Source organism: Falco peregrinus, chromosome 9 (assembly GCF_023634155.1).
Source record: "Falco peregrinus isolate bFalPer1 chromosome 9, bFalPer1.pri, whole genome shotgun sequence".
Taxonomy (NCBI): domain Eukaryota; kingdom Metazoa; phylum Chordata; class Aves; order Falconiformes; family Falconidae; genus Falco; species Falco peregrinus.
In genome coordinates, this window is record NC_073729.1 from 9,514,967 (window position 1) to 9,524,942 (window position 9,976).

The 9,976-nt window shown below is 50.6% G+C and overlaps 1 long non-coding RNA gene across 1 annotated transcript; it reads right to left on the reverse strand.

Moving 5' to 3' along the window:
* On the reverse strand, positions 1–9,642 carry LOC114010497 (uncharacterized). The gene is made up of 5 exons (XR_003551918.2): positions 9,543–9,642; positions 9,314–9,455; positions 5,888–6,050; positions 2,138–2,242; positions 1–424 (listed from the first exon to the last, which is right to left on the reverse strand). It is a non-coding gene; the product is annotated as an uncharacterized LOC114010497 (long non-coding RNA).
* Between the last annotated feature and the right edge of the window lie 334 nt (positions 9,643–9,976).

The window sequence follows — 9,976 nt, forward strand, 5'->3', positions numbered from 1 at the left end:
GCACTGTGTTGGTTATTCGGTAATTGTGGCTGGCTTGTTGTTGTTGTTGGTGTTTGGGGTTGTTTGTGTGTAACCTTCCCGCCTGGCCGCGCTCACAGCTGGGCTCCAGCTGCCACCTGGTGGCGGCGCGGCCCTCGCGCCCCAGCTCGCCGCACCCGCGGGGCTTCACTTACCCGTGAACGTGGCCCCCCAAACCCCCGCCGGCTTCATTCCCCTTCAACAGCTGCAGCCGCCGTTCACAGGAGAGGAGTACAGTGACGGACGAAGGCTGGAAAAATGTTCAGTGAACCAGGTCTCCTGCTGTGTTACGAATACCCCACCGCCATCGTCCTTGTGGCACGTTGTTGTCCTTGAGTTCGTGGGCCAAATCGGGTCTTCTGTTAGCTCAGCTCAGTCCATCTGATCCCAGAGATGTCCTGTGAGCCTAGGAAAAAGAATTTTACAATGAGTGTTACATGGCCTAGGACAGAGCTATGCTCAGAGCCTTGAAGCTAATTCAGGCAAATTTTCAAAAAAAACCCCACTGCACCAGAGGACAACGTGTACAGTCAGCTACATCACCCAGCAAGCTCTCAGCTGCAGCACAAGGCTTGGGCTACCAGACAGCTTTCCTAAGGGAGGTAAAGCAGAACAAGGAAAAAATGTGTAAGGAAGGGTCCTTAACCTGCAAATAGTGTTTTCCCGGGTGCCTCATGTACATGCCTCATTTATCCTTCACCCCCATCCCCTCTCCCTCGTCCTACTGAACACAGTGCTCACTGACTTGCAGAATAAAAAGCCCCGAGGCTGCAAAAGTGGGGCTGAGAGAAAGATGTGTGGAATGCCAGCTCACACGCGCTCCCCTTTTGGGAGCAGGGCCCAGACTCATCCCTTCAAGTCACAGATGACGGGGTGGGAGTGAGGAAGAGACCAGCCTGCAGTCTGAAACACTTTGGGGCTCCCGCTCCCGGCTTGGCAGGGTGAGCAGCCACACAGAGGTATGTCCTGAGGACTCCTGTTACTGCTGATGTTGCTGTGCATTCCCAAATAAAATGCAAACACAAAGCTGGTGACACTACATGAATTTAGAGGCTATCTTGACTTTCATACATTGAGTCTCACTGTGAACTTCAACTACTTGGAAATGCCAGGGGAGCGAAAGTGCAGAAAAGCCCTGTTTTATGAACTGGCTTTCTAGGTATGCCAAAAGTACACGTCCTTCAAAAACGTGGAAAGGCCAGTGGTTCTTTCAACACTTAAGATGAGAAAAGATTTGGAAAAAGGTAGCTGCTTCTCACCTCCAAAAGAAATTAAAATTGGAGCAGTATGATCCAAACAAAAGATAAAAACATCCCGAAAAGCCTTGAGAGGGAGATTTAATGAGGCCATTTTTAACACCTACAAGCACAGCCCCAGAAAGAGGGGCTTGACAAAAGCCCTTCTCCCCCCTTCTTGCTGGTATTTTAGCCTAATTGACAGAGACAGTGTAAAAGGATCCAAGCAGCTGGTCCAGGAAAGCCCGTAACAGACTGGGCAGAATGTTGGTAAAAAAATAAATAAACCACAAACCCCAGAACAATTGCGCTCATTTTTCCCCGTCAGCCATTATTTTCAATTCCCTAATAAATAACACAAGCACACAAAAAATAACCCTTCCTACCTTAGTCAGCACGCTCATTGATCACATGGCTCTTCTGCCTGTCAAAGGAGCTTGATCTAGCACCATCTTTATACACTGTTATTAGTATCATTGCTACTTGATAGAGCTACTTGCCACAGCTACAGCACACAAGCAACTTCTACAGGATCCGGGCCTAATAATGTTTTTGTGCAAATGCTCACCTGCTGTTACTCCTGCTGTTGCCCATTTTCTGAGCACAGGACAGCGGTTTGCTCAGGCAGTGCAGACTGCAGCATGGGGAACCTACCAGGGTGTTTGTGAGGTCTGAGTGCGATTTGCACAGATCTGCATTGGCTGCTCTCAGCCACAGTTGCACAAGGCACCCGTGTCCTTTCACCTAACTTGGCCAACAAGCCTAATTAGAACATGTGAAGTAGCTCAGATGGAATTACAAACTCAAGCAATTGACACGAGACAGTTTCAAAAGCAGCCTGGGCTTCCTTAGTGTTGATTTTTGTTAGCAGTTTCACTACTTACCAGAGCATGGGGATTTCTCTTTCCACTCTGAAGAGGCTTGTGCAGCTCAGCATGCGAGTGCTGGGGAAGTCCAGGTCCTCTGGGGCATTGGTCTCTCAGTCCTGACTAAAAAAGGGGGGGAAAAAACCCCACTTTAAAACCCTACTTAAGGTCAGATTCTGCTTAGACACCTTTAGGAAGTCCCTCTCATGGCATAGCTGGGACTGAAATTTTGCACTTGGAGCAGACTGAGGTTGTGTTTTCCCAGCTGATTCCTTTGCCAGTGATGCGCTGGGCTGCTTTACTCTTTCCAAGTCATGAAGTCAATTACCACACATCTGCCTGTGAGGGACAAGCACGCCCCACTTCACAGCCGGGCTTTCCCCCTGCCAAAAGATAGTGTTGGCCCTGGGCTGCTTTTTCCCAGGCCGGAGACAGGAAATGATGGGGTGGGTGCAGCCTGCTCACACACAGGTCCCCCCAGAAAAAGCTGAGTGGTGTGGCGCTGCTCCCTGTGGAGAGGGAGACGGCATCTTCCGTGGATGCTCTCCTGCTTTAGTGTGGCCACTGCCTGCCTGTGAGGGTTGCCCAGTGCCCGAGGGGGTCGCTGCTGGTCCATGGACCATCTTGGGGAGCTAGCTAGCCATAGCAACTGTCACCCCAGGCCTGGTCTTGCAGCCCAGCTGTGCGTGGCCCGGCTTGCAGAAGAAACTTGCCTGCCCATGCTCCTGCACGCTTCCTTCACTATCGCCATTACAGATGGCGTGAGCCAAACCCACAGCTGCTCTCAGGCCATCTCCAGCCAGCACATCCTCCCTGCAGGAGACAATCCAGAGCATCTATTCCTTGAAATTGGATTTCCAAGGGATGAGCAGCGAAGGGCTGGGCGCAGGCACGGGTCTCGGTGTGCGAACCAGAACAGCTCACCGAAGGAAGAACGAGAACGAAACCCCCGCGGGTGCCAGCCCCGGCCCGGGCTGCCCCGCATCCCTGCCGTCCCGGCAGAGCGGGCTGGCCCTGCGCGCCGCCGGGGGCGACCGCCTGCGCCCCCCCCCCCCCCCCCCCCCCCCCCGCTGTGCCCGGTCACCGCGGCCCCCGGTGCCACCCCCCCGGCAGCAGATGGCGGGTGGGCTGCGCCCGGGCCTGCACGTGCCGAGCCTCCCCCGGTCCCGGGCCCGCCGGTTGCCGCTCTCACGTCCGCCTCGCCCCTCCCGAAGAGCCCCGGCTCCGTACGTGCCGCGGCAGGGCCAGGAGGCTGACAGGCTTTTTCCAGAGCCCCCGGCTAAGCTGTGGGACGCGCAGCGCGGGGCTCCGCCAGCGCCTGCCCCAGCGGGCCGGCCGGGCAGCGGCCGCGCTCCCCCCGGGACGGGGGAGAACAATACGGAATAGACCAGCCGCGCCGCAGGAATGCGGGAACCGGCGGCGGGGCCCCGCCGAGGCTGCGCAGCGATCGCTCACGGCCTGGCCGCGGGCCAGCGGCCCCGGGGGAGCGCCCGGCCGCCGGCCGGCCCCGACGGACGCCAGAGGGCAGCCGGACACCGCCGCGCCGGCCGCTCCGCTCCGCAGCCCGGCCCCCGCAGCCCGGCCCACAGCTGAGGAGCCGGGTTTGGGACGCACACGCAGCAGCTGCGGTACCAGCCGGGTGGCTGGCGGCTGAGTTGGTAGCGCTCGGAGCCGTGACACTGGTGTCCGCGCAGCAACACACTGCTACTGCGGGGGGAAAAGCCCGCACTCCTGTGCAAGGAAAGCACGAGTCACACCAACCCAAAAGCTCTTTTTTGGGTTTGGAGGACTCATCTCACCAAAGGACAGTCAGAAGAGCAAGGACCAGGCGGGTTACAAATGACAAGGCCACCAGCATACCCACTCCTCACAGCCTGGTGGGCTCCCACCGAGCTGCAGAGGCTGAGCAGCAGCCATGCGTCTCACCCCCCCCGGGCTCTGGGCACGCTGCTTGCCCTGACTTGGGTGACCAAACCCAGGCCTGCACTCACAGCTGCCAAGGCCCCATGCAAGTTCCAGAGTCGTGCAGTCGCTCTGTTGGGTAACGTTTTCCCTCACCGACTCATGAACTGTTATCCAGTTTTGAAATGTAGGGGAGGCTGAGTTGAATTACATGAGCTCAACTGCTCATGTCATAAACTCTTGAGTAGTGGGACTGGAGGTTTTTTTCCTCCAGAAACTTTTTGTTGGCCCACAAAATCCTTGTTTTTGTCTTAGCTCAGGCACCAACAGAGGGAGTTTTCAACTTCCAAATATAAATCAGACACCAAGATGCCTGCAGGGTATTTGTTTCTCCATTGGAACATGAACCTGGTGGTTTAGTTTAAGACAGACGAAGCAAACACTCACATTTTCTACATTCCTCTTTTTCCTAATATATCAAGATCGACAGGTTTGAACTGTTGTTTTAATGAAAACCTACCACTCCTGAGAGGGTTTCCTGTTTTAGAAAGATGATATTTCAGAGCTACAAAATTCCAAACCATTTGACTTGCTATCACCTTCATCAGGTCCCTTAACCTCCCTTACACCTCAGTTGCTCATTGATGAAACGTGAGTGATACCTGCCCATTAAAAACAGCACACAGACATCTGCAAAATGCTCAGCTGTCCCTAAAAAGAAAGCTCTTTCAGCGATACCGTGACAAACTGAAATTATGTCCACAAGCTGCAAATCAAAGATCGCTGCGTGAAGCCTTGGAAAGAGCCATGTGTAGCTGGGCAGCGCCTGCATGACCCAGGTCCCCTGGCACCAGCCCCCACCAGCCCCTCGCAGGGTCACCTCCAGCTCCTCCATCTTTACGCACAATCCCCGGTGGCCAGAAAACCTCCTTGGAGCTCTTGAGTAACAACCACAAATTGAAGCAGCCGTTAGCTCTCTAATTAATCAGAGCTAAATCACCACGTAGCTACCCCCAAAGCGTCAGGAAAATTAAGCCAGTAGTCATAAAGTCACGCTGTGCTCCAGCCAAGCCCTCTTTCATCATCTCTAATCCAGGCTGCTGAATCAATCCCAGGTGGGTGTCCTATCCTGTCCCCTGCCTTGTGCATGTGGAGCCCCCGAAGCATCCTGGGGTAAATCTAAATATGACTGACCTGGACATTGCATCTCTGGACAGTTTTCAGAGCTTAAGCTCTGCAACTCAGAGCAACGAGTTTTGCAGGTAGGTGCAAAGCACTTGTTGAAGGCTCGAGTATTTGTGCTAAACTTGCAAGTACAACAGCGCTCCCTAAATATGTTTTCCGTCTTGGAAACTGATCTTCAGCTCCCACTTCTGTTAATTCTGCAAACCAAAACACTTTCTTCTCTGTTTTTTTCTTGTCTACTACAAGCAATTAGGATTTTCCAATTGCTACAGCAATTTAAAAGCTCTAATATATGTTACAAAAGTTTCTCCGAACTGTAAAATGCGTTACAAAGGGGAGGGAGTCAGTCCCTTACACACTGCTTAGGGCTGGTCTCCTGGCAGAAAACAGCCACTGGCAGCTTGCAAGGCATGGAAAAAAAGACTTATCGCCTAGATCCTGGAAACATAGTCAAAGCTGTCTTAGCTGGGCAAATCGGCACTGATTTCTCAGCACTAGTCCCTGGAGGTACAGGTCTGCTGACGTCAAGGCTGTTGTCGTTACTGCAGGGCTCACAGCCCTTAAAACATTTTATCTGCAAGCCCTAGTCCAGCCCACTGCACAGAAAAGCTCTTCAAATGCTTCTGATAGGGACGGCTGGGACAGGAGAACATAGAGTGCTCTTGACACATCCCCACTCACCTGCTCCAACTGTGTAGCGGAATGTTTTAGGGATCTCTGAAATATGCACTTTGAGAAGGCAGTTGCTCTCCTGTTTGACTCAGAAATCCTCCCGGAACATTGCTGCTTCCAGTCTGAACTCCTCTTTTAAAGCCGGGTTTTCTTCCTGCTATGTCAAAGAAGCCTATAAAAAAAGGAAAAGACAGCAAAGTTCAGGAAAGCACGCACCTGATACGCAAAGGCTCAGGGGTGCAACACAATGGAATGTGCAATGCTCAGGATTACGTGCCCATTAGGAAAATGGGGAAACCCACTAATGATTTTCAAAGCTAAACTCTCACTCGTTATTTCTATCTGGCTATTGGTTTTGGGAGACTTGGAAGATTCATTTTATCAGGGAGTGTTTCCTGACAATTTCTTACAGAAAGAACACTGCTTTTATTCCTTTGCATTTTAGGCAGATGAAGCACTTCATAAGCTGCTCACCGAGTACTGCTCAAGGGCAGGAATAATTGGGGTTTTTGGGGGTGGGGGAGGCTGAGATATATGAACTTGCTGGAAGAGCTGGAGCAGAGCCAGCAGCCACGATGAACCAGCCCTGCAGTGGTGCGTGCTGGTGGTGGGATGGCATATCACTGCTCCAGAGAGCTGCCAGTAAACTGCTTTGCCTTCTGATGCAGCAGCGCAAAGCTGCCTGTGGGCTTATTTTCTGTTTCCCCACATTCTGCAATGCAGACATCCCCCAGGGTCCCAAAGTCGCAGGACGAAAAACTCATCCTTCCTTTTGGCCTGGATCCTGAACAGACATGTGCACACGCTTAGCACTGAGCATGTGAGTAGCAACACTGATCTCCATGGAGCAATCCACATGCTCGAGTCTGCACATTTGGGAGCCGGGGAGAGCAGGACACTTGGTTCTTTGGTCGCCTGTTTTACATACCACTGGTGGAGATCCCACCCAAGAGAGAGCTTTGCGGCGGGATCGCGCTGAAATATATAGCTATTTGTACTTCCGTCACTTGCGGCCTTGCTAAGACCTGCTACGAATTATCTCAGATATTACACCCCAGACGAGTCGAAACAACAGGTCTTGCTGCAGACTGTCTGTGTTTAGCAGGATGATTTAGTTACTGCTTTCCCCCCACCCTGTCTTCTTCCCTATTCCCATTAGTGACACGTTGGCTGCAGAGAAAAGTTATTCATGCTCTAGAAATGTAATATTTACTCAAAACAATTTTTATTTGGCTTGGCTTCTTCCCAGTGCCATAAAGTGATAGCCAACCCCAAGTGCTTACATAGACAACATGTGCATCTGAGTCATATTTATGATCCCAGTTATAAAAAGCACACAATCTTGTTTGGTGCAATAGGATGGGACTGAAGGCATCAGCACGTCTTGAGCATAGCCTGTCTCTGGAATCTGCAGAAATTTGCCATGCTCCAAATTTAGAACTTGTGGGTGGAAGCTCAGGCAAGAGCCAACTTTTTATACCATTACATCACAGGAATTGACGGCTTTGTGCCAAAGGATCCAAGGAAATTAATAAAGAGCAGAGGCTGTCCGGCTGTTTGAATTTAAAGTCATGGCAGAGAGGTAATTATTAATAGAAGTGGCTTTATTCAGAACATAGTAATCTCATTGCTTAAATTGAATGTATCCCCTCTCTTTACTGCAGCTTACTATTCTGTTGGAACTTGTAAAGATAATAGTAAGGAATTAACATCTGTAAGAGATAAGCCCAGTAAAGCTGAGATGGTTCTCAATAGAGGACACGCTTCAGTGATAACTTTCCAGCTAAGTAATGCTCAGTGAGCGTGCACATTTGCCAGTGGCATCACCGCTCCCCTGGCTGCAGGAGGTGGCTGGAATGTGGCGTACATTTTTCCAGCTAAAACACACAAGTACTCAAATGGACAGTGATCAAAGCCATATCCAGCTAATTTGAAGAGCGATTCAATTTGTTTGACCTCCCCGTGCTGGGGCAGCCAGCGTAAGCTCAAATGTCACAGCCTCCTAGAAGCCGATGGTAAAGCATCAGGGCCTGCTAACAAGAGGCATAGGGTGACCCAACCGACCTTCCAGCCCGTTTGGGAGGCACCCGCTGTGTGTGTCCCCCCAGCCCCGGCGGTGACTGGCCCTGTGTGCAGAGTGTGGCTGTGGCTTGGGTAAGGGCAGTGCCGGTGCTGGAAGGGGGGCACTGCCTGTGCATGTTGGGGCTGTGCCTCGACAGACCAGTGGAGTCCAGGTCAGCTAGATGCTGCTTTCCGCACCTCAGCCGCACGCCACACACAACAGGCACCTTTCTAGCTCCAACAGTGAACCTGCAGCCCCCAGCAGGGCAGGCTCCACAGAGAAAAAACCCTGGGTCTGCACACAGAAGGGGGTTGGGGGGTCTAGGTGCTGAGTGGGCATGCCAAGGTCTGAGCAAAGGCTTGCCACAAAACATGCAGCCAGGAGAATACAGCAGTGTCTTTGGAAAAGGGGTCCCCCCCCGATGCTTAAACCACAGAAATGTTGGTATGCAGCTTCAGAGATTTACAGTTTATGCTCTCCTCAAGGGTATGCAAAAGCTATGAATCATTAAAAATTTAGCTCTGGGTTCTCTAGGAAGTTCCCTAGTCCCATTTTACAGATAAACAAACTGAGGTGGGAAGCAACTAACAGCTTCTTCACTAGAGCGATATTGTCAGCAAACCAAACATTAAAGCTCCCAAAGAGATGCTCTTGCACCCACAGCTATGACGTCATGCTTGCACATGTATTTCTTGCAGCAGCACATACCAAATGGCTTTACGTATCCATGCCTCACTGGAAGGCAGCACAGCAAAGACTGGAACCTGCAGGTCCCAACAATCCCTGTTTTGGTCTAAACACCCACACACATACAGCATCCCTTTCTCCAGGGAAAACAGGAAAGCAGAATTTAAAAAAAAAAAAAAAAAAAAAAAAAAAAAATCACTTCAACCACATGTCCACAAGGTGACAATTTCCACAATGAGATGATGACAGTTAATGGTAGGGAAAAGTACAGGATAAACAGCAGAAATCAAGTCATTCTCCATCTCTTTAAACATGGTGTTTCCACCTGCAACACAGGCATGTGTGTGCAGTGGGCGTCACAAGACTTCAGGCTGCTCTGGCTTCAACAGACTATTACTAGATAAACTTATTGTGTTTTACCTAGCTTGTATTTTACATTGCTCTGAAGCATTTCTCTACTTCAGCAAAAAATGGCATGAGGAGACTTCAAGGAGGGACAATATAGGGTTTTCCTTGACTGCTAAAAATACCTACAATATGAGACTTAAAAGGAGGAATGGAATTTAGTAATTGCATACCTTGAAGTGAAATTTATTTTTAAAAATTATTATCAGGGACAGAAAGCACCCCAAAAACTATCACCAGGTATTTGCCATAGTAAAAAGACAAGACTCCTTAATTCCTACCTGAGTGCCCCAAGGCAGTTCCATTTGAGGAGTGAAGTAGCCATTCTACCTACAGTCTCATGCTGTTACTCCACAGCTTTTCAGTGAGCGTTCCATCCAGCGCTAGGGAGAGTCTGCGACTGCATGCCACTGCCCCTTTCACCTGTGGATAGAAGGTAGAAGAAAAAAGTCAGCAAGATGAGCAGACTTAAGGATACCGTCATACACCCCAGCAGCTGGGAATGCCTACCTGTCAGAGCCAGGCACTGGATGCTCGTTGTCCTCAGCCCTTCCTTTCACGTATTGCAGGACTGTAACCTCACTTCCTGGAGCACTGCGCTAGGCAAATGACTGTAATAAGCACGTTACTCTACGGAAAGGGATGAAACACTTCAAGCTATAACCCAAGAAATTTCCAGCCCATGGCTAATCTCCAACTCTCTTCCTGCTGAAGTCAGCAGCAATCCCTCCCACCCCATCTTCAGTCATTAGAAATGCAGCAAGCATTTAAAACTTCGGAGACCTTGCCCATTCTTACAACTGGGCAAGAGTCAGATTTCCAGAAATGCTATTTATGCTGCATAGAAACTTCCCTTCCAGAATTCCCTTTGTCTCCAGCAGACAATCCCTTATTTCACTATTAGTTCTAGATGCAGCCAACCATTATCCTATTTAAAAGTTGTT